Source organism: Schistocerca serialis, chromosome 11 (genome assembly GCF_023864345.2).
Source record: "Schistocerca serialis cubense isolate TAMUIC-IGC-003099 chromosome 11, iqSchSeri2.2, whole genome shotgun sequence".
NCBI lineage: Eukaryota > Metazoa > Arthropoda > Insecta > Orthoptera > Acrididae > Schistocerca > Schistocerca serialis.
Window position 1 is genome coordinate 136,240,301 of NC_064648.1, and position 25,566 is coordinate 136,265,866.

General features: G+C 41.2%; 1 protein-coding gene across 1 annotated transcript in view; it reads left to right on the forward strand.

The window, feature by feature from the left end:
* Window positions 1–2,285: 2,285 nt before the first annotated feature.
* Window positions 2,286–25,566, forward strand: part of LOC126426534 (speckle-type POZ protein-like) — a 34,432-nt gene continuing 11,151 nt past the window's right edge. The window contains exon 1 of the mRNA XM_050088437.1: window positions 2,286–2,311. The gene's annotated coding sequence lies outside the window, so the exon portion shown is untranslated. The remainder of the gene's footprint in view (window positions 2,312–25,566) is intronic.

Sequence of the window (25,566 nt, forward strand, 5' to 3'; positions counted from 1 at the left end):
CTTCGCTCTGTACCACGTGGACAGCACAATGGATGCGTTCAGTGCTCATCTCGAGAACGCTGTTCAGTTTGCAATAAACATTGTTTGTTCCTGTCATGTTGTGCCTACCAAAGTTGAAATTCCAATTATATGCACAAAATGTGGCAATCTCGTAAACTATATTTTTCTTTTTTTAAATACCCAGACTACAGTTAGCTAATAATGCTACCGCTTCTCCGCCATTGTTCATAAGAGAGATTATGTAGTGCTGACCAACTTTCTGCACGAATGAATTATCCAGCTAGAATCGGCACCAGCTTCCACGTTTTGTCATTTGATGCATCATCAGCCATCACAGGCAGATACTTTGCATCTTCATATCCTGACTCAACGCACTGCGTAAGGCCATAAAACGATCACTGAGATGCACTCGCATTTTGTCCCAGAACATATGCGTTTCTTCTGAAACAGGTCTCGGATGACAAGAGCCATGCAGTCCTTCAACGGAAAGAACGTGTGTGTTTTGCGGTAGCGATGCTTTCATCTTCGTCTGTTTGTAGTTCATTCGTACTAACAAAGCAAGAAGTTACACTGTCAGTTCCCGAAGAAACTGCAAAATGGTTCAAATGGCTATGAGCACTATGGGACTCAACATCTTAGGTCCCCTAGAACTTAGAACTACTTAAACCTAACTAACCTAAAGACATCACACACATCCATGCCCGAGGCAGGATTCGAACCTGCGACCGTAGCAGTCCCGCGGTTCCGGACTGCAGCGTCAGAACCGCACGGCCACCTCGGCCGGCGAAGAAACTGCACACAGGTACTTATTTTTCTTCGTGTGATGCGTTATATCGGCAAGCCATCGATGTTTGTTCAGTGGAAAAAACTGAACGTCGCAGCACACATTTTACCTTCGTATAGTCGTGGTTTCCTTCAAAAAAGCGAACTCGTCTTCCATGGTTTTAGAGCAAGACGACTTTCGTTTCCCCATATTAAAGGGCACGAGTTAGTTTCACACACCGGACAACAGAGAATGGAGCGCACTAAAGCAAGTTTGCCGAATCTAGTGTTGAAACCGCCGCCTGCTTCTCATTGTTCTCTCAAACAGTCCGAAGACATCGTGTCGGTCGCATCTTCTGCAAATGTATGTCATCTACCAGTGAATAGCTAGTTCGTAACTGCAAGTACAATTGCACGTTGATAGCCCTGTAACGTTCTTTAACGAAAACTTGTTACATCCGTCCGTTATTTCTGCAGTAGTAAGTGATGGACACGAATCGCGAAGCTCACACCTGAGTCACTTTCACCGAGCGTGATGACCGGAAATCTTCTGTTCACACCTGTCCTCATCCTGTAACCAAAATACAGCTTCTGTATTCCATCTTTGAATTCTAGACAAAGCAAGACTCACGAAAATGTTAAAAAAAAGACATGTCTGTCATGCGAAATTGACGTAGAAATAATTAAAAACACAAAATGAAACAAAATGTCACTTCTGATTACGAAAAAGCGGGGCATTTGGCATCCCATTGGATAGTCAACGGGACACAGAACGAAAAAATGGCCATTCCCATTAAAGACGGGGCTTCTGGTGACGCTAGCCTAGGTCCTTGGGTGTACATGCCTTAAAATGGCTTCTACATGCGACACCTCATCGGAAAGACGAAAACCGAATTTCGCAAACTGCTTTTCGGTCTCGTGGTTACATGTTAAGGGCTGAAACGTATTTGCTGCCCAGTTAAATATGGCACCAGCATAAGAGCTGTTACGGTATCTGATTTAGTCTGTGCAACTGCTGTTCCTATGCACGTAGACGAGGTGTAAATAGTTGGTCTAATATTTCCACTTGTCCTTCACTGTACAAAAAGCAACTCTGTCCATATTACCTGAAAGTTTTTAAAAATAAGAAGAAACCTCTCAGCCCAAGCATGTTTGAAAACCGGATGCGTTTACATGGAAGCGAAAATCGATTGCGGAATTGGAAAACAGGCAACTAGAAGCGGTTTCCAAAAATAGATTTTTAAGGCTTTACATGACTACCCAGAAGCGGTATCGGGAAGTCGATATTAGAAAGCCGGTTTTTGGAACGCCATGCGAAGGGGGTTTCGGAGGCAGGCGGCCCGGCAGTGCCGACACCGACGTAGACGCCCCGCTCGCTCTGCTGCAGCCGTTCCTCGCCTGCCTGGCAACGCCGCCCCGTGACGTCAGAGCTCGGTGGGGGCAGCCGCGCGCCCCGGCTGTTGGTGCGGCCCAGTTGTGACGCAGCAGCCGTGTAGGGAGAGCAGTACGCCGTCAGAGCATCTCTTCTCCGCGAGAGTACCAGAGGAAGGTAAGGCGGGCAGCTGGCCTGTGCTGGAATTTCAGGAAGCTGTGGGTGTTGTTCTGCACGCTTTTGTCTGGCTTGTCGCCTAACTCACGGCAGACCTGCTCCTAATCCATTGTCGTACTTTAATTACAAAATAGAATTGTTGCGAACTAACGTATGGCGAATAGTGTGAATTTCACTGTCGACTGTTTAATAATTCGCAGCTTGTTATTTGCCCTAATGCTATAGTCATCTGATCGCTGAAAGCTTCCATTAGAATGTGGAACGAACAGAAAATAGCGCCACATTCCGTCGGGCATTGTTTCGATGTGCCTGTAGTCCCTACCCTCCGTTTCGCGTTTTTTGTGTAACTTTTCGTGCTTTTGTATTTTTTTCGGCAAGGTTCCTAATTCATGTGTTGTTAGTTAACTAATAAATTTCTGGGCCGAAAATCGGGCGTTGTTACGTTGCATCCACTTAAAAACTTACGGTTATTATACACTTCCCTGTTGGCTTGTAGTCACGCTTGATTTCGTCACTTTCTGTGACAACGGATTTCGTCTTGAATGCCGTAAATTCTTTTCGGCCAACTTTTTCCAGGTAATTTTCTTTTCTGTTAGCACTTAATACAGGTTCAATAGAGTTCATGTTGCTACTCCACTGGAAAGCCGATTTGTACACAGTAGACGGCCAACTCCAGACATAAACAGCCGTTTGCGTAAATGATTAAATTCAGTTGGTACCATTTGCCGACGAGGTGACTTAACTAGAACACAAGTGAGGCGCTAAGAGCTGTAAGGGCCAAGAGCACTAAGTCTTCGACCCCCTATATTTAAGTGAACATCAGAGAAACCAGTGACAGCTCTTAGTGAGTGTTGAGATATAGGTACAATGTGGCCCTGCAGTTCACATAAACTGACCCAACAGATGTCAGCAGCATGAATAAATGCTACTGTCTAACAATCGACGATTAGGTGCTTCATGCTTCTCAGCCCCATAAATGTATTACCGTACGATAAATTCCAAAACATCTCGTTCAGAATCTCAGAAAATAAGTTTTTTTTCCCCCTCAGTATAACATACGCTAATGTCGGATCTGATTTTACTATGTATAGTGTGCATCTGTGGTGTATGCTGCCGCTAGCGTGATTTATGGCGAACGCAGGTAAATTTGCTGCCGGGTGCTACCAAGTGGTGGCATTGACGTAACAAGTAATTGTTCATCAAACCCTATGTATTAGGCCGGTAGGGAATTATATGTCACGCCAGTTGGGTATGTGCAGAAACTTGTGTAAGGCCCGTTCCCACAAAAAGAACCCGTTGGGCTGGGCCTCGGTTGCCACGTGCGTCGCTCTGTTGCACACGAACCGGTGCCACGCCGCCAATCACAGAACGCGCTGAGCGTGACGTCACTCACACAACCCCGGGCCACACGAACTTTCGCCGAAGCGCTCTGGCGGAGACGCGGCGGCAGGTATGAAACACTTACCATCCGATTTAAAGGAAACGGTTCGGTGAAAAGATTTTATTCTTCTGCGTCTTACGGCCTGATGCCTTTTGTCGATAAAGAACTGAATTTCTTTTCGTTATTCGTCGTGGTTGCGTGTTCCATTGTTTTTACGTAAACCATTACACGAATTTTTAATGAGCTTTCAGAGGTGAACAGCCATTGTGTGGGCTTTGCCTATAGTTCATTTCACGTAATACATTATTGCGTATGAAAGATATTAAGCATATCGAAATTGTTTCTAAAGTTGAGAGCAGAGCGGTAGCTAATAGCGTTCCCGAGATACTCGGTGGTTCGTCGGCGGGCCGCCCGCCATGCGGCCCACACTTGGCCCTGCTCCTCCTCAACCACGTGGCTGTTATCGGCCCCAGATTTCCTAAACTGTTCAAGAAATCGAAACTTCCTTTTTTTTGCGAATGGTAACTTCAAATGACTCCATTATTTGGTCGCATGATAAATATCCAAAATTTACTTATCGAGATGTGAAGGTAAGTACAGTTTTTCAGCATGGATCGATTTAATTTTTTAAACGGCATTTGATAACAAGTGAAATGAGAATTACAGTGACATGGAACACTTTAATATTTACAATACTCTAAATTGACTTACGGAAGTTGAACAGAAACTAATTTGATGGTATGACATAAGATGTAATTTGCTAAGTATCTACAGCTGTTGATCGTTTCCATTGGTAAGTAATGAATCCTTTTTTCTTGCTGCAGTGTACTCTATTTGCTAAAGACGCGTTTTGCCCTTTGCTTTAAGGCATCGTTGGTGGAATGTAGAATGATTCAGTTTGTTTTGATATGTGACGATTGTAGATTATAAAAGTTACCGTATTATTGTGTGAAAAGGTAATTACTGACAAGTTTTTGGCGGAAATGTGCGTTTCTTCTCACATGGTCAACACATTTTTGTGTTCACTCTTTTTTTTCCTGTCAGCAGCTGTTGACATTTTACCAAAAGCTGTAATTTAAGGTCGTAACTACAGTGTGTTCAATTCATGTCTCCTGTTCTTTCGTTTGTGTACATGCTGGCAACCTAACGAATTATATGCTGAAAACTAACGTTTCTTCTGTTCAGTGAGAGTTATAGAAAGTTGGAAGTGAATGCAATAATTGTCAGAGTGGTTGAAAAGTTTGGTGTTCAGCTGATTTCAGTTTTGGTTTAAGTGTTTTGTAGAGGAGTTCATGTAAGAGTAATTCACTACTTACATTAACAGATACAATAGTAGAATAACATTTCAAAGGATGATGATTATTATCAGAATACTAGCACCAAACCCCTTTGTCCCTACTCCAAAATGAACCCTTCCAAAAATATGTAAACAAAAAATCGAAAAGCAGCTGAACATCAAAACTCTGTAACTACGCTCTGGCAGATACTACATTCACATTCAACGTCCTACAACGCACCCTAACTACACACACACACTCAAAGGGAACAGACTTCAGTTTCAGCATATACTTCGTTAGGTTGGCAACGTGTTGTTAAACAAATCAAATAAGAGACATAAATTGAACACACAGTAGTTACGACTCTGAATCAGTTTTTGGTAAAATATCCACCGCTAGTGATAGACTAATTCTGCTCCACATCAAATAGCGCAAAGAATGTTGAAATTGTATAGAAAAAAAATTAACGTGAATATGTGCTTATGTCGCAGCTTTGTCAGTTCATACTCTGTAGAAATCAAACCTGCATTTGGATCGGACTTTCTTAACTCTTGTGGAGGAAGGTGTGCAGTATGCTGCTGCATCCATTTTCAATAAGCTACCGCTCGAATTCAAAAATCTTAGTAGTACATCACGCCCTTTCAAATCGAAAATCAAGTGTTTCCTCATGGGTCCAGTCCTTATATTCTGTCGAAGATTTCCTTGAAAAATTGTGATGATTGTTGTTGTATTGTTGATTGACTTTATGGATTGACTTTTTCGCGTTCGTTAACATTTTATTTTTGTCATCACTTTTATGTTGTGGTTTCATGTACTGACAGGCTCCATGACCTTGGAGATTTGAGATTTGGTCCTCAATTTGGCCCTATGGAGCTTGACGTGTAAACAAAAAAATAAACAGTAAGAAAAAATGTCTGTGTACTGCCAGTCCATTCGAAAGTCATGGATAATACGTAACCATTCATTGTTTGTTGTCTCATGAAGGAATACATGTCTTATGGAAAATGCTACAACTGGCAGAGTGGCCAAAATGGTTATTAACCAGTGTGTGTGTGTATACGACCTGGGAGTTCAGGGAGGAATCCCGGAATTTTTTCATCCGGGGAAAACCCGGAAATATTTTAGAATTGCGGGAATTTTTCATTGTTTTAGTTTTCAGTTAAATTTTTATAACTTCGATTGGTAAGAACCAACGCTCTAACAAAGGCTATTGCTGTATCTCGCTATTGTAGCATAATACTGCAGCAATAAAACGTGAACGAGAGAATAGAAAACGAAAATAACACTAGAGTTGCGAAGGAAATGCGCCATGTACAACATAAAAACACAGTGCTCATACAAGCGTCTGCCAATAGCAAAATCTGTAAAAGGCTTCAGGAAGACCTCATGACGACAAATTGCCACCGATTAGCGTGACCACACAACTGCTTACCTTAGATTCTTTTGAGCAGTTGAGTCGCGTATGAGTAGTACCTTGTCCCGTTTCTGGTTACAGAAGTGTGGCAGTTAGTTGTATGAGCAATAGCAGCCAGCAGCCAGGTGCTACCCGGAAAAATTTCACTGACGCGCCTAAGCTGGCACATTCACGCATGCGTAACAGGGGACGTGTGTCAAACAGGTCCGGGTCTAGGGGACGAGTGGCAAACCCCGGTATCTGTCCCAGGCAGCAATTTCAGGGGGGGGGGGGGGGGGGTAAAGTTCATATTCTTGACGAAAAAGATATCGTTTCTCAAAACGCCTAGCATCCAGCGCACGTTGGTCTATCGAGTCTTCATATGATTTTGAAACGCATCACTGTAGGATTTTGAACATTTTTGAACAAATTATGTCTATTTCTGAGTGAATGAGTCATAAGTTGAATTTTTGTACGCGTGCGTAGTGTACGTGATGTGTATGCCAGGGGAATGCCCGTCGCATCTAGAAATACTTTCCTGCAGACAAAAGGGGACAGGGCTACACAAACTGAGCGGAACAAAGCCGAACGGGTGAATGCCAATCGCTGTTTATATGGTCGACTAGGATTGCGAATGATCAGCGTTGTTACAATTACTAGCGAAATCCACAGGCTGAGACTACCAGAGTGGAAATAAACGAGTAACAGGAATAAGAGGTAAGAAAGATGACTTATTATCTTCTCGGTGTATCCATGAAAAGGAAATGTTGACAGGAAAGTTTTGGCCAGACCGTTACACTAGTAAGGGCCAGTCGCACAGTCCCCGGATAGCAGCCGCTAAAGCTGTATTCTGGTAGTGGCGCGGAAAACGCGTTGTACGAATACGCAATTACGCCTGACCGGAGAATAAACGTGGGATAACTAAACCGGTGATTGCGGTAGGGTTAGCGGAGTTAACCGGAGAATAATTTTTGACACTGGCAGGAAAAGTTACAAAAGAAGTGATAGCAAGTTTGGTTGTTTGGACGAGGAAGGAGAAGAAACGGGGACATCACACATATTACGGAAAAAATACGATTCCAAATTTATATCAAGTTTCATAATACTACTTTTCGATCTCATGCTTGAGAAGCTAGAGAGTGTGATTGAAATGTGTAACTCTTTCCCAACACACAAACGTTTTGCTTGTAGGTGACCTAATAACGAATTTGATATTGGTACTTTGTGAATTGTATTATGTGGTGTTACAAAAAATTGTAAAACATCTTGTTTATTTGGTGTGTGTAAAAACTGCTGCAATATTAGGCAGGCCTATTTCGTCTAGCAGACAGTGACAAAATACGCGTAATCAGATCGAGAAACCACACCGGTCTTGGTTACTATTTGTATTAACAGCTTTTTTCAGTACTGGACAGCGACATGTCGTATTCTCATGTAGCAAAACGTTTGACGAACTTTGATGAGGTAATAGATTCTTCCCCAGATAAGAAAGCACGCCATGTAAAGCTGTAGCAGGAGTAGGGAGAAAAATGCTAGGACTTACGGATTGAAGAAATATGTACTGTCTTACTTGTCTCTTGTCTTTACTGCTTTTATGTATCCTATATATAATTTTATGTCACAAAACAGCAAGTTGTTAGCTAATAAGCAATAAAGAGTGCAAATTTTGTAATCCCATCCAATATTAATTCCGAGTTTTTTTAGGAGGGGCAGGTGAGACAGCGCAGGACATTTTAATTTCCACCGTCTTGAATATAGTTTGGTGGCTTCCATTACACAATATTCCACGTTTGAATTTCACAGAGCGAAATACTGTGACGAGCGACAGAAAAATGCTGTGCGAAGAGGCGTGGCATTGCACTTTGGCACACTGCTGACCAAATAACATGTCTCACATTTCCTCGAACACGTGTGTTTTGTGGTTCAGACCCTTCAGAAAGATGTGCGCTACAAAATGAACATATTTTTGAAAATATGAAAAACTCTTGTATTACCCCAGTTCGGAAATATCGTAGATACGGGGGGCTATGCACAGAGCAGTCTTCAGTAGTTGTGGAGAGGTGGGTAGTCTCCACGTGGCTCATGTTTACGTTTTAGTGATTTTGCTGTTCGCTCTTCGTCTATTCCTCTCGCGTCAAATGAAAACAAAACGGATTTTTTCTGTGCCCGGGAGCTATCAAGTGAAAATATTCACATAATTACGGAAGGCTAATATTTGTTATTACTTTCAGGCTATTTTGTTTTCACCTTTCTGACAGTCAACCATTAATCGCCTTGCAGAACAATGAAGTTACTTTTGTCAGTTCGCTAAAGAAATTTGGCTTTATTAACCTTTTCCGCAGAGGCAGTCAACTTGTTTGAAACAAAGTGTATATTTCCACATTATTAGCTAGTTTTAACTGTTCGCTGAATTTCAAGTGCACATTTTCATCTTCTAGCACTTCTGGCATTATGCCATAATAAAGAACCAAACATAAGAATACAGTACCGGTACTCCAAAAAATTTTCATCCGAATCAGGACATGCAAATGTGGACTTTAAGCCGAATTATGCATTTTAGTATGGTGCACGAAATTCCCATGCTCTTGGAGTATTCTCTAGTGTCTTTTTTTCTTTTATGACATAGTGTAAGATCTTTCAATGTTTTATACATACGAACATTCGGGCTTCCTGCGTCGTCGTAGCTGCGCAAGCGCGGTGACTCCTCTTACCTGTCGCTCTCTGGCAACTGCTGAGACGATCCTTTATCTTAACAGGTCGCGGGAAAATAATGCGGATGATTGTTTGAAAAGCGTTACTTCATAGTAAATTTCCTTTTACGCAAGATTATGTATGTGCGAGAATGTACGATGGATTTCTTAAATCACGGAGCATTTGATCTCATTTAAAAATCAACCCTTTCAGGACGACCATTCAGAATAATTTCGAGCCCAGATGATAGGACATTTATGTCGTTGTTACAAATTTTACTGGCCCGTTTGTGTAGTGTATCTTAAAAGTGATACGCGCAAAAAAAAGAAAAAAAAAGTAAATAAACATATGTAAAAGTTTAACTTCTCTTGCAGTTTATTAATCTTAGACACTAATAGGTGAAAGCTTTCCTTTTCTTGTAGCAACACTATGTATGTTAATTTAAACCATGAGCGTTTCGTGTTTTTGTGTGTTCGCGCTACTTGACAGTAATGTTCCTGTTGGCTGTCTACATCGTGTCCTCTGCTCTGAATATCCACTACATCGACTAGCGAGATCACGTGACATGAGCTATGACCGGCTTTGAAAAGCGCATTGCAATCTCAATTTCAATGCTTCAGAAAGTAACATGCCGTGTTTGGTGACATTCGAATTGATACTTTTGTAACACATTTTGCTGCGCATCAGCCATCTTTCCAATACGTGTTTTTTCCCCTTAATTTCGTTTCCTAAAGTGCCGGGAAATTACACGCCGGTGTATAAAACCACAACCATTCAAAGGATTGATAAGTTTTACAGTTTTGAGGAATAGTGTAATGTCAGTTAACACGGAAAAAGTGTATTTTCACCCGGGAGAAAGTTTATTTTTTACCGGAAAATCTGGGAATTCTTTTTCGTTGTGCACGTATACACACTGTAATAACCTTCATCATTTGCTGACAGTCGCCATAAGAAAACTGCGTTAGTCATAACTTTTCCCTAACCTAAGGCCGTTTGCAGAAACTAACAGAGATATATACACAAATACATCACAAGTATATGTGCTAGAGGCTACATTAAACAAATATTCTGGCAATAAATACGCAACTGACCTGCGTAATGAAAAGTGATGTTATTTGCTGTTTGGCTTCATTAATAAGAAAAACAATTCGTCTGTGTGTTGATAGTGTTCCACAGTAGTCTATCCTCTGCAGGCCTCTTCATCGCCACGTAATTACTTCATCCTACATCCATTCTAATCTGCTTGCCATTCGCAAGCCTTGGTCTTTCCCTACAATTAAGCCTCCATTACCAAACTGACGGTTCCTTGATGCTTCACAATATGCCCTGTCAACCTACTCCTCTTGTAGACAAGTTGTACCATAATATCCTCTTCTTCCTCTATTTCAGTAACTCTTCTTTAGTTATACGATCTTCGTATCTAATCTTCAGCATTCTTATTTATTATCACGTTTAGAAAGCGTCCATTGTCTTCTTGACAGAACTGTTCATCGTCCATGTTTCACTTGCATAGCTGGAAGAGGCTACGCTCCACACAGATTCCATTATGAAATACCACTCATCCATTAAAATTTATTCGATGTGGACAAATGTTCTTTTTCAGAAACGCTTTTCTTGCTACTGACAGTGTGCATTTTGTATCCTCTCTACTTCTGCTTTCTCAATAACTGCTTCCCTTCAAAGTCATTGGAGTTTGGTTTCTTTACAAGCTGTAGATAATCTTGCGTCCCTGTTTTTTACCACTGATACCTCCGGAGCTTCAAAGAGTGTCTTAATTTTGTCAAAACCTGTCTCTAAATATGCAAATGCTATAAACACAGGTTTGCCTTTCTTCAGCCTATCTAATTAGCTAAGTGGTAGGATCAGTATTGTCTCTCGTGTTCAGACATTTTACAGGAATCTAACATTGCGTTCATATCAGTTCGTATAGCCCCTCCCCCCCTCCTCTCTACATACTCCTTCCGCCATATATCCGTTTCTTATATACTTAGTTCTGGGTACCCAAATGAGCTTTCGGCAGTTGCTTCTCCTTTGAGCAAAGTTTTTTTTTCTTATTTAATGTCGCCACCCAAGTTTTCCAACTGCAAAATCGCTTTTGCGATTTTCGACTCTGTCAGCGTATTTTTAGACATCTCTGTTCCCCATGGTCTCCCTTATTTGCTACGTTTTTATATTTTTTGTCTGTTAAATTAAACATTCGTGTTTCATCCAAAGATTTAAACTGTACCTTTTTCCGATTGACATTCTCTGCTGCAGTGACCACTTATTGTCTCAGTGAAGATATCTATTCGCATTGTAATCGATTCCTTTCTCCGTTTCAATCAGCCGTTGCCTGTAACATTAACGAAAAACTCTGCGCCTTAACTTATTCAGGTTCCACGTCCTTAATCTGATTCCGTTTACTATCACTTTGCGTAGTTGTAAACTGCAGTCTGTAACCAATAAATTATCGTCTGTGTGCGTCTGTACCAGGAAATGGCTTACAGTTTAAAATCTGGTTCGAAAACTCTGTTCCAAGGCCGACCGCGGCTGCCAAGCGGTTCTAGGCACTTCATTCCGGAACCGCGCGACTGCTACGGTCGCAGGTTCGAATCCTGCCTAGGGCATGGATGTGTGTGATGTCCTTAGGTTGGGTTTAAGTAGTTCTAAGTTCTAGGGGACTGATGACCTCAGATGTTAAGTCCCATAGTGCTCAGCCATTTAAACAATTTTTTTCTGTTCCAAGTATGTATTATTGTTTCAAGGTTATCGAGCAAAGTGTTTGCGGTCATTACATTATGGTCTGTGCAGACTTCTATCAGATGCATTCCCCTTTCATCCCTTCCCCCTAAGTCTATATTTTCTTAGTATTTTCTCTTTTTATACCTGCTACCGTATTCCAGTCTCCCACCACATTTTAAATTTTTGTCCCGCTTAACTCGGTAATCTTTTACCGTACATTGTTAAAGTCTGTTCATTGCCTGTGGTGTGAGTGATAGCGTTATGTCTATCTTGGTAATGATATCAACGTTAATGGCAATTTGGAGACGGAGCTGAATGTTGTGGTTCTCTTCATTGGTAGTTGGAGCAGCCAACTCACGCTACTGTCAAGTAGTAAATGTGAGGGCAATCGTAGCATGCTTTCGACTGCGACAGTGAACGCACATTACGAGTGTATCATTGTAGACTTCGGAAGCAATTGCCGGATATCTGGTGGTGGTGCTGTTACAGTGAAACACCGAAATCTGGAGAATGTCGACTTTCACTGGTGAATGTCAACATTCACGTAGTCGCTTAGTGTATGTCCGAAATATTCTGACTTAAACGGGTAAATGTTGACATTCACCATGCACTAATGGTGAAAGTTGAACGTGTTGGAGATTTATATTTTCTTCTCCGTAATTCAGTCGCTATAAAACGTCACAAGTGTGACGTAACTTTTTCGCCTCTTTCTGAAAGGAATGACCAAGAACTTAAAATACACAGTACATTCTACATAAGAAAATAATAGTTATAAAAAATTACTTAATTATACGATTCAAATCTTATTTATTGCAACAACTTTAACTGTTATGACACTTGCAATCGCACAAGAGTCCCTTGCTTTTACAACTGCATTTTTTTGTGGAACTCTTCCTTTTGCAACGACGCCTTGTATAGCCTTGTCTTCTGTTTACAAATTACGAACTGATTACATGTGTAAAGCTGCATGAAGGTACCATTTTTATTTGCCAGTTTATAGAAGTCGGAGTCTTCTATTCCCACAACAACCGCGAACTCATTTTGGCTATCTGTACGACCACGGTCGACATCAGGGACTCGTATTCGTACATTATCACCAATTTAAGCAGGATGGAAATTGTTTTTGTGAGGTGTTCTTATGAGGTTCGTAACACCTTTGTTGCTTGCAGTAGATGATTTTCTCTCGCTGTCTCTCTTTTTGTAGAAGTCAACTCGTGTTTTTCAGACAGAATTTGATGTGAAGACGTTGTAGGTTCTCTTCAACATTTTTCTTTGGAATGTGGTTTTCGGTATGACGACAGCTCAAGTTTTTTTTATAAGCATTAACAGCTTCTTCAAGCTATCTTTCGGTTTCAGAAGTATTGGCAATTTCTTAGAGTTCTTCAGTTTCAATATTTGCTATGTGTTCGCCAGGCAAAAAAGACGATGCTATGCCTCTTTTTGTTTTAACGCCATACATGGCTTCATAAGGACTTTGGCGTATTCCTTCGTGGTATGTAGTGTTCTTGGCAAATTGAACAAAGGATAAACCATCTGACCATTTATTTGTGTCGTTATCGTTCGTCTATGCAGTTAGCGTATTCTGTATATCCTGAATGGCTTGTTCGACTGTGACGAGGCTTTCCATGAACTGTTTTAACATCTGTCCACATAGCGCATATTTCGGTTATGACTTGATTACTAAACTCTCTACCATTATCTGACTGCAATATTGCTGGTGCACCAAATGTTAAAAATATTCAAAGAACGTGATGCGCTACTTCTTCAGCTCTTTTACTTTTCAAAGGTCGTAGCTGGACAAACTTAGTTAAATGATCTTGACACACCATTATGAACATATATTCGCCATCTCTGTTTGACTGCAGATCTATCAGATCAACTTGACATCTTGAGTTTAATTCAGAACTAACCATTGGCTTCACAACAATACCTTTCTTAGGTGCACTGCGTTTCATTTGACGCTGTTTGCATAAATTTAAATACAACATTACAAGTCCATACGTAATATTTTTGTATTTAACTTGCAACTCTTTAAGCATGTGTGTTCTTCTTCGGTGGCCTATTCTGACATGAGTTTCATATACTAGACTATACTGTACAATTCTTCATTGGTAAGATAATACTGTATGTTCGTTTCCCCTGGTTTTAATGCTACAATTAACTTCTCTTCATCATTAATTTTTAAAACACCAAAACGTTTTAATAGTTAGCGATCCAAAGGTGTGTTGCATTTAATTTTAGCGGAAACCACTTCAGAAAGCGTTCTAGAAAACTTTTCTTGAGAAAAATGAAAACAGGGTGTCTTCTCCATCACCCGCAATTAATGCATTTAACTTTACATGAAAAAGATCACGATTTACTGCAGTATCCATTTAGTATAAATTAGGGTACCGGAAAAAAATTAAGAAAACGTTGCTGGCGTTATAAAGCTTGCGTAAGACTGACAAAGCTGATTGACTCCGAGCAGAACAAAGGATTTGGCGGGAGAGAGCCAGTCGCTTGTTTTTTTTGACTCTTCTGTTTTGGACCTCCACCAGAACATATGTGACTGTCGACACACAAACACACACACACACACACACACACACACACACACCGAAGAGGGTCCGAATGTACAACAGTGTAATGAAATATTCGACCTTTCACCGACGTATTTGGTATCTGTTGACATTCACCGGAGAAAGTCGACATTCTCCAATTTCGGTCATTCACGGTAACAGTAATATTGGAAACACAATATTTCACAAAAGGCTTAAGAAAAATAAGTTAAAAATGACGTGTGAATCTTGTGTTACGGGTTACAAACTACAGTATGTTTTGTAGGACATGAAGCCTTCGCCATAAGGCATATTTCATGAACACCTGTAGTCGGAAGGTGCTAAATCGTGAGAGGATAGTTTTCAGTTATCGGCTGTCCGGTTGCCGAAAAATTGTGGAGAAATAAAGTTGCTTATACTCGGCACCAAGGAGTCTATCACTAGTTAATCATGCGAAGGTGATGCGAGAATGTAAGGGACGAGAACGTTTTTGCAACAGAATATCAAAATAGATTCACAAAATATTTGTACCTTTATGAACGTCACGGACAAGCGCATTGTGGAAAAAAAAAAAAAAAAAAAAATGTGAGACGGCCAGTGGCGGGTGTCTCAAACATCCACTTGGCTGGTCGCGGCAACACCGACTCAAACAAAGGAAGGCCTCGGCGCTTGTTGGTGACGTCACGTCATCTAGGCACGGCGAACGCCAGATCTGTTGCAGGCAGAAACGTAATGGTGGTGTCTCCCTCCATGACACAGGAAAATGTGAAACTATTGGCGGTAGTTGACCAACACACATTGTTCTGAGAAATTTCTGCAATCAATTAATTGTGCAATTCATTACACTTCTTAACAAATAGTGTACTCCTGAACTTAAATTTCCACCTGTTTTAGGGATTGACATACAAAAACAACTTCATGGACCAGAAGCAACAGAATTCGTGCTTCTTTATCTTATTTGCAAATCTGAGGAAGTTATGTTTGTACTGGGTTGCTTTTGCAAGAAACTGTGAACATATTGGTGCTCTTCTTTAAGTATCTTGGTTGACTATGGTGTGAGGAGCACTGAATGTTAATGAAATATCTTGCGATTGTACACGCTGGAGGAGGGGGGGGGACAGAAAAAGAGGCAAGAGATACTTGTTTTGCCCGCATCTCGTGGTCGTGCGGTAGCGTTCTCGCTTCCCACGCCCGGGTTCCCGGGTTCGATTCCCGGCGGGGTCAGGGATTTTCTCTGCCTCGTGATGGCTGGGTGTTGTGTGATGTCCTTAGGTTAGTTAGGTTTAAGTAGTTCTAAGTTGTAGGGGACTGATGACCATAGATGTTAAGTCCCATAGTGCTCAGAGCCATTTGAACCATTTGAAGATGCTTGTTCTTTCAAATAAAATTTTTTTATCTTATAGTTTCTCCTTTCAGTTGCAAGAGGGGAATATTTATCTTTTCTAATGTGCATGTTTAAAAAAGTTTAAGCTCAGCTGTATTTTCGATGTATGAAGCTATTTTATTTCCTGTTTAAAATTCGTTCGTTGAAAACGACTGTAATCTAATGGCTGGGAACAGTTGGACATTTTCACATGTAAATTAGTACGAAAGTTTTTACTACAGGTCTGTTTGTAGCGCCTACCAACTCGTGTGTCGTGGAAAAAATCAGAATAAATGACGATTTCAGAAGTTTTTCATTAGTGTCTCACACATTGTGCTTGTATATCTTCTGTATAAACGAGGCAACTTAACAATGACTCGTGAACACGGCAGGGTTGCTTATACTGTTGTAAAACATAGCTGACATTTTATTTTCGAGAGGCACTATAGATGAAACTCGGATATCTACATTCGTTTAAGGTTGTGTCACAAGGCGTGAGCGGGTAGCTCAACCGGCTTCTACGTCGGAATCCTCCTTCGGGATATAAACTCAAAAGCCAGAATACTCGGGTGTGGTTACCGTTTTGCTGAGAGGCGCGGAAGCAAATACTCCGGCTGCAAGGCCGAAACACTGAAGAGACACACAGCCACTGCGAGAGAGAGAGAGAGAGAGAGAGAGAGAGAGAGAGCGGCCTGCCACCGGGGAGCGGCCGCCCGCCGCGGCCAGCCCAGGCCCCACAGAGGCCGGGACTTCCCCGGGCAGCTGGCGCAGTGCGGCCACACCCGCGGAAAAAAAGTACCTGTTGCTGTGGGGGAGAGGAGTGCGCGACAGCGAGGCTGACGTGACGACGCAGCGCAGAATGGCCTTCCTGCCCCAAGATTCCAGTTACGGAAAATGGGAACAGATGTATCGACACCGACACTTTTTAAAATAATTGTTGTTTTGCACATTTTCTTCAGAACACACTCAACACAATGAAGAGGAGTACTTTTCAGCTGAGCGTGCAAATCTCAACACTTTCCATGAGACAATGCTGCCTTGAAATCACGGCAGCTTTCATCGTAATTGAAATAAGTGTACAATTCGTTTTTAGTAGATCAACTGAAGCTCTGTTTCGCTCATCACTCAGTGTAATGTTCGTCATGGAGAAAACCACCATGAACGCATTTGAAGAAAATTTACTCTAAAGCACTACACAGTTGTGATGCGCCAATCGTTTGTATAATGCAGACTCACCTCGGTGGTGTCACAGCAGCCAACTTTCGCTCTCAAGTGCTCGTTCCCTCCCCCCAAAAGAGATGGGAAACCATAGCGATCCCAGAGTACGTATTATCTTCACTAAGGATATCAACAGTGCCAAGTGATTCGTCTAATTTCAAAATATTTTGAAACACAGGGTTTTTTCCAAGTGATACGCAATCCATTAAGGACAGAACGTTACTCATAAAAAAACGAACTATTTATTATTTCACACAGACTTCATATATATGACTGCATTTTTCCAGTCGCGTTTCTTTCATCCGGGATCTGGTCCTCCAATTTGTCTAGCAACTGTTGCACCTTACAGCAAAAAAAGATCATTTATCCTATGTTCTACCTCCGTTTTTATTTTCTACGTCACACGGTACATTTCACAAATTGACAGTTTTTTGTTTCTTTTTTTTCATTTCAGTTTAATAAGTCACAGCTGCAAAATACTAACGCGAATTCTTTACAGACGAGTGGAAAGGCTGGTAGAAGACGACCTAGGGGAAGATCAATTTGCATTGCGTAGAAGTGGTGGAAGACGTGACGCAATAGTGACCTTACGACTTATCTTAGAAGAAAGATTAAAGAAAGGCAAACCTACGTTTCTAGCATTTGTAGACTTAGAGAAAGCTTTTGACACTGTTGACTGGAATACTCTTTCAAATTCCGAAGGTGGCAGGGGTAAAATACAGGGAACGAAAGGCTATTTACAATTTGTACAGAAACCAGATGGCAGTTATAAGAGTCGAGGGGCATGAAAGGGAAGCAGTGGTTGGGAAGGGAGTGAGACAGGGTTTTAGCCTGTCCCCGATGTTACTCAATCTGTATATTGAGCAAGCAGTAAAGGAGACAAAAGAAAAATTCGGAGTAGGTATTAAAATCCATGGAGAAGAAATAAAAACTTTGAGGTTCGCCGATGACATTGTAATTCTGCCAGAGACAGCAAAGGACTTGGAAGAGCAGTTGAACGTAATGGACAGTGTCGTGAAAGGAGGATGTAAGATGAACATCAAGAAAAGCAAAACGAGGATAATGGAATGTAGTCGAATTAAGTCAGGTGATGCTGAGGGAATTAGATTAGAAAAAGACACTTAAAAAGTAGTAAAGGAGTTTTGCTATTTGGGGAGCAAAATAACTGATGACGGTCGAAGTAGAGAGGATATAAAATGTAGATTGGCAATGGCATAGAAAGAGTTTCTGAAGAAGAGAAATTTGTTACCATCGAGTATAGATGTGTCAGGAGGTTGTGTCTGAAAGTATTTGTATGGAGTGTAGCCATGTATCGAAGTGAAACATGGACGATAAATATTTTAGACAAGAAGAGAATAGAAGCTTTCGAATTGTGGTGCTACAGAAGAATGCTGAAGATTAGATGGGTAGATCACATAACTAATGACGAGGTATTGAATAGAATAGGGGAGAAGAGGTGTTTGTGGCACAACTTGACAAGAAGGGACTGGTTGGTAGGACATGTTCTGAGACATCGTGGGATCAACAGTTTAGTATTGGAGGGCAGCGTGGAGGGTAAAAACCGTAGAGGGGACCAAGAGATGAATACACTAAGCAGATTCAAAAGGATGTAGGCTGCAGTAGGTACTGGGTGATGAAGGAGCTTGCACAGGATAGATTAGCATGGAGAGCTGCATCAAACCAGTCTCAGGACTGATGACCACAAGTGCAAGAAAATTGAACATATAATTTCACTAAAATTAGTGTATTCCTGAACTACACACTCCCATCAAGTTGTTTTTGATAAAGCTGGGGCAATCTTCTACACTAGGAAAGTATGACATAATTGCAGGAAGAGTTTTCAACACTTTCTGTGGCAGGCTTTAGGCTTAACCACCTTGTAAGTACATATCTTGACAAAGCATTGTATTGTGTATCAATAAATTGAAAGAACTCTTTTTAACTTGGATAACCTTTTAGATGAATTTGAGAAATAGTTGAAAGTCTTTATTACTAACATTTCAGTATCTGTTGATATAGCGTTTGTTGTACCACATTTAAAACAATTATGGAGTATATGTGCGCAGCAATTTGATTTCAATCTCCCACGATTTTTCTTTTTTAAATGAATGTAGAGTTCTTTTTCCCGCAGTATGCGTTTGCATTGTCTACAGTAAAATTTAGAAACCTGGGACAAACTCACCTTGTGTTTTGGATTCCTTTTCAAGCTCTGCCCAGACATTGCAGATTGACCAGAGGCCTCATAGAAATCGAGAATTCTGTGCTTGCGCATGGAAGCAGCTTACATGAATTGGATAACTTTTTTGATTAGGCTACCTTTGTTGGAAGCGCCAATTAATGCCTCACATTTTGTTTTTCCACTCGTGGTTTAACTTGAACTTGTCGAATTCGGGAATAACTTAAAGAAGATACTTTTACATTGCAGTGAGAGCTGGCATACCTATGATGTTGTTTAATTGTGTGAAATGCGAATGTAAGCTCAGATTAGTTATCTGTAAACGAAAAAGAAGCAATATTAATAGCGTTTTTGTAATTGCGTAAGCAGGTCTATTATCGCCTTGAAAATCAGAAATGTTGAAATTAGCATTCAACTACGACATACCTTGCCTGCTGTCATGGTGTCCACCTTGTAGAGACTTTCCATTAGCGGGGTTTGAACCGACGTTAAGCGCCTTCGTTTGTGGTTGACACTGTTAAAATAACCGCTGGCGTCGGTTATGCCGCCGTGTGAAATCGAAAATCCCTCTCCACCTTTTGCAATACCAAAGTTACACCTTGCTTTGTATACATTTCCTGGAACTAGCCGAAATTATGGAAATTCGTCTTCCCAAACTTGAACGATACACTTTCCGTCATCTATTCCGCAGTGTGCGGGTTTGAATATCTACGCTGGTGTTGTTACGCTCTTGGAAGTAGGTCTTACTTACTTATTAGATATCTTATTACTGTCGTTGTTGTTGTTGTTCTTGTGGTCTTCAGTCCTGAGACTGGTCTGATGCAGCTCTCCTGTGCAAGCTTCTTCATCTCCCAGTATCTACTGCAGCCTACATCCATCTGAATCTGCTTAGTGTATTCATATCTTGGGTCTCCCTCTACCATTTTTACCCTCCATGCTGCCCTCCAATGCTAAATTTGTGATCCCTTGATGCCTCACATGTCCTACTAACCGGTCCCTTCTATTTGTTAAGTTGTACCACAAACTCCTCCCCAATTCTATTCAATACTTGTAATTCTCCATGCTTTCCCGGCGATCTGTTGACCTCTTGGATATTCGGGAATCCAGCCGGATGTTGGCGTCGTTCTCGCACGATATTTCAACAGCGTGCCTCGCTGTCTTCTTGAGGTGCGACCTGAGATTGGTCCTTGCGTCGATCGGGTCCAGTATTTATGCCTGGGAGGAGCTGGGCGTTCCCTAATCGGTCGGCGCCGGGTCGAGTGTTTCATCTGTGGTCCGCGCCCCCCAGACTTGGCTTCAACGGACCCCTCCTGTCGCGGATGTTCTGACTGCCGTCGACGCGGCGCGGACCGATTAGGGAACGCCCAGCTCCTCCCAGGCATAAATACTGGACTCGATCGACCCAAGGACCAGTCTCAGGTCGCACCTGAAGAAGACAGCGAGGCACGCTGTTGAAATATCGTCTGAGAACGACGCGAACATCCGGCTGGATTCCCGAATATCCAAGATGTCTATTCAATACTTCATCATTAGTTATGTGGTCTACCCACCTAATCTTAAGCATTCTTCTGTAGCACCACATTTCGAAAGCTTCTATTCTCTTCTTGTCCAAACTATTTATCGTCCGTGTTTCACTTCCATACATGGCTACACTCCATACAAATACTTACAGAAACGACTTCCTGGCACATCTATACTCGATGTTAACAAACTTCCTTTCTTCAGAAACGCTTTCCTTGCCATTTCCGGTCTTCATTTTATATCCTCTCTACTTCGACCATCATCAGTTATTTTGCTCCCCAAATAGCAAAACTTGTTTACTACTTTAAGCGTCTCATTTCCTAATCTAATTCCCTCAGTATCACCCGACTTAATTCCACAACATTCCATTATCCTCTTTTTGCTTTTGTTGATGTTCATCTTATATCCTCCTTTCAAGACACTGTTAGTTCCGTTCAACTGCTCTTCCAAGTCCTTTGCTGTCTCTGACAGAATTACAATGTCATCGGCGAACCTCAAACTTTTTATTTCTTCTCCATGGATTTTAATACCTACTCCGAATTTTTCTTTTGTTCCCTTTACTGCTTGCTCAATATACAGATTGAATAACATCGGGGAGAGGCTACAACCCTGTCTCACTCCCTTCCCAACCACTGCTTCCTTTTCATGCCCTTCGACTCTTGTAACTGCCATCTGCTTTCTGTACGAATTGTAAATAGCTTTTCGCTCCCTGTATTTTACCCCTGCCATCTTTAGAATTTGAAAGAGTATTCCAGTCAACAGTGTCAAAAGCTTTCTCTAAGTCTACAAATGCTAGAAACGTAGGTTTGTACAAATGCTAGAAAAGTAGGCTTGCCTTTCCTTAATCTATTTTCTAAGATAAGTCGTAGCATCAGTATTGCCTCACGTGCTCCACCACTTCTACACAATGCAAACTGATCTTCCCCGAGGTCCGCTTCTACCAGCTTTTCCATTCGTCTCTAAAGAATTCGCGTTAGTATTTTGCAACTGTGACTTGTTAAACTGATAGATCGGTAATTTTCACATATGTCGACACCTGCTTTCTTTGCGATTGGAATTATTACATTCTTCTTGAAGTCTGAGGGTATTTCACCTATCTCATACATCTTGCTCACCAGATAGTAGAGTTTCGCCAGGACTGGCTCTCCCAAGGCCGTCAGTAGTTCTAATGGAATGTTGTCTACTCCCAGGGCCTTGTTTCGAATCACGTCTTTCAGTGCTCTGTCAAACTCTTCACGCAGTATCGTATCTCCCATTTCATCTTCATCTACAACCTCTTCCATTTCCATAATATTGTCCTCAAGTACATTGCCCTTGTATAGGCCCTCTATATGCTCCCTCCACATTTCTGTCCCTTCTTGGGTTTTCATCTGAGCTCTGGATATTCATAAAACTGGCTCTCTTTTCTTCAAAGGTCTCTTTAATTTTCCTGTAGGCAGTATCTATCTTACCCCTAGTGAGATAAGCCTCTACATCATTACATTTGTCCTCTAGGCATCCCTGCGTAGCCATTTTGCACTTCCTGTCGATCTCATTTTCGAGACTTTTGTATTCCTTTCTGCCTGCTTCATTTACTGCATTTTTGTATTTTCTCCTTTCATCAATTAAATTCAATATTTCTTCTGTTACCCAAGGTTTTGTACTAGCCCTTGTCTTTTTACCTATTTGATCCTCTGCTGCCTTTACTACTTCATCCCTCAGAGCTACCCATTCTTCTTCTACTGTACTTATTTCCCCCATTCCTGTCAATTGTTCCCTTATGTTCTCCCTGAAACTTTGTACAACCTCTGGTTTAGTCAGTTTATCCAGGTCTCAATCTCTTTAAATTGCCACCGTTTTGCAGTTTCTTCAGTTTTAATCTACGGTTCATAACCAATAGATTGTGATCAGTCCACATCTGCCCCTGGAAATGTCTAACAATTTAAAACCTAGTTCCCGAATCTCTGTCTTACCATTGTATAATCTGTCTGATACCTTCTAGTATGTCCAGGACTCTTCCATGTATACAACCTTATTCCATGATTCTTGAACCAAGTGTTAGCTATATGCTCTGTGCGAAACTCTACCAGGCGGCTTCCTCTTTCATTTCTTAGCCCCAATCCATATTCACTTATGTTTCCTTCTCTCCCTTTTCCTACTCTCGAATTCCAGTCACCCATGATTATTAAATTTTCGTCTCGCTTCACTACCTGAATAATTTCTTTTATCTCCTCATACATTTCATCAATTTCTTCATCTGCAGAGCTAGTTGGCATATAAACTTTTACTACTGTAGTAGGTGTGGGCTTCGTATCTATCTTGGCCACAATAATGCGTTCACTATGCTGTTTGTAGTAGCTTACCCGCACTCCTATTTTTTTTTTAAATTCATTATTAAATCTAGTCCTGCGTTACCCCTATTTGATTTTGTATTTATAACCCTGTATTCACCTGACCAAAAGCCTTGTTCCTCCTGCCACCGAGCTTCACTATTTCCCAGTATATCTAACTTTAACCTATCCATTTCCCTTATTCAGTTTTCTAACCTACCTGCCCGATAAAGGGATCTGACATTCCACGCTCCGATCCGTAGAACGCCAGTTTTCTTTCGCCTGATAATGACGTTCACTTTATTAGTCGCCGCCCGGAGATCCGAATGGGGGACTATTTTACCTCCGGAATATTTTACCCAAGAGGACGCCATCATCATTTAACCATACAGTAAAGCTGCATGCCCCCGGGAAAAATTACGGCTGTAGTTTCCCCTTGCTTTCAGCCGTTTGCAGTACCAGCACAGCAAGGCCGTTTTGGTTAGTGTTACAAGGCCAGATCAGTCAATCATCCAGACTGTTGCCCTGCAACTACTGAAAAGGCTGCTGCCCCTCTTCAGGAACCACACGTTTGTCTGGCCTCTCAAGAGATACCCTTCCGTTGTGGTCGCACCTACGGTACGGCCATCTGTATCGCTGAGGCACTCAAGCCTCCCCACCAACGGCAAGGTCCATGGTTCATGGTTACGTTAAACGAAAGTAAGAAGTGCCGATAAATTGGCTGTTCTTGCTGTTTGTCATAAATTCAGAGATAATCGGCTTTGAAGTTTTCCGAGGGACTGTCACATACAGCTACAACGTAACTAAAAGTGTATGTACAGCGGAGCGTAATGGCTGGGTGATTTATTGCAATACATGGTTGACTGGTTCAAGTACTGCCTCGGGCAGGTTTTTCTCGTTCAATTTGAATTACCTGCATCTCGTATTTGTAAAATTCATCATTTTTTATGAATAATGCACAACTTCATGTTTTTAATTGCATATTGCACGCAAAATTTCATTTCAATTATAAATTCTCAACTATCGATATTTTATGAAAGACAGTTAACGAATTAAGAAAACATAACAATTATTCAGTGCAAAAATGAAAAGCTAAATTCTCCTTATTTGCACGGTGTCCGTTGTTCTATGCCACAGATGTGTGTCGTGGAAACATGAATAACAATCATTTTCACAGCATCGCGTACAGCATACCAATGCTGCATTTCTTACTGTACCATTACAGTATGAACCCAACAGAACTGACCTGGAGCCAAGTGAAGTTATTTGGCCCGAGAAATGAAAAGACTGTTGAGCTCCCAGACGTACTGGAACTAACGCACGCAGCTTTTTCACCGGATCGGCCCGCGGTGCCCAACCCGCCTTGTGCTGAACACTTCTCGGCTGAATACGACCCGTGCAGAGCCAGCGTGAAATTGTGCCGACTTTGAGCTGTAATATCTCGGGCAATCGTTTTTGTAAAGAAATAAAATTTGGCCGACCATCTTGAACAACTTTATGCGTTCTCCTAAGAACAATAATGAAAAGAACTTTACAAGCCATATTCAGCGAGAAAATTGTAGGTAAATCGGCCAAAAAATTAGGCACCCGAAAAAATTTCAGTTTGGCTTCTTGCATCTCCTGAACTAATGCTAAGACGAACGTGAAACTTGGCATGTAGTAACCTAACAACAAAAGGTTCTTAAATACAAAGTTACATTTCCAAAGCACTTTCCAGTACTGAATGAATTAAGCACAGAATTGAGGATTAAGTAAAAACGTCACAAATGCGGTATTTTCATTCCGATTTTGCTAAAAATATAACTGTGCTCCATAGAACATACCAAGCTGTACAACTGGAATGAAAGTTAGGCGCGAAAATCATGCCCGAAAACAATGTAAACTTCGGGTTAGCATGTCTAGTAGTGTGAACGCATGATGAAAATGAAATTTAGAGTGCAATAGATTGACTGCACAACGATAAGGAATAACAATTTTTATTCCCCTACTATTTTCCAATAATCCACAAATTAGTCGAAAAATGTTGATTTTCATGAAAAGATGAAAGCAGGGTGTATTACACTCCTTTTTCAAATACCGTTTCCTATTAATGATTCAAAGCCATTCTCATTCGAACAACAAATTTTAAGCCCCTCACCCTCCCTAGAACCAAGAGTTTAATTTTCAGTATTGACCGACAACAGAGGCAAAGTAGCAAGAAGAATCGCACTGAGAGAACAGTTTTGACTTTGGCGTGTTGTTTCTCGTTGATCGAAGGCGTTTAAATCAGTTATGGAAAACGTGTTTTGTTGTACAAGTAGACCAAGTGTGATACACATTTGTACTGTTAAGGATGAAGGAATATGTGTCCATGTTACGTGTTAATAATTTAAATGTACCGTATGCAGATTAATGGAAGGGTTTTGTTATACTGCCGCAATGTACTCGGCGTAATTACATTTTCCACAGTACAGATATTGCGCCATCTCAATCACCAATGGGTCCGTTCATTTGCCAGTAAACTGCTACATATGAAGAAGTCAGGCTTCGTTTAAATAATTTTACTCTTGTTGCATCTACCGGGCTTTGGCGGAGATAAAAATAGGTGTATATTTCTTACATTTTTGCCTTTTTTTTAGTGATTAATTCAGAAGTGTGAATAAATTTTCTCAGATTTAGTTCCCAATGA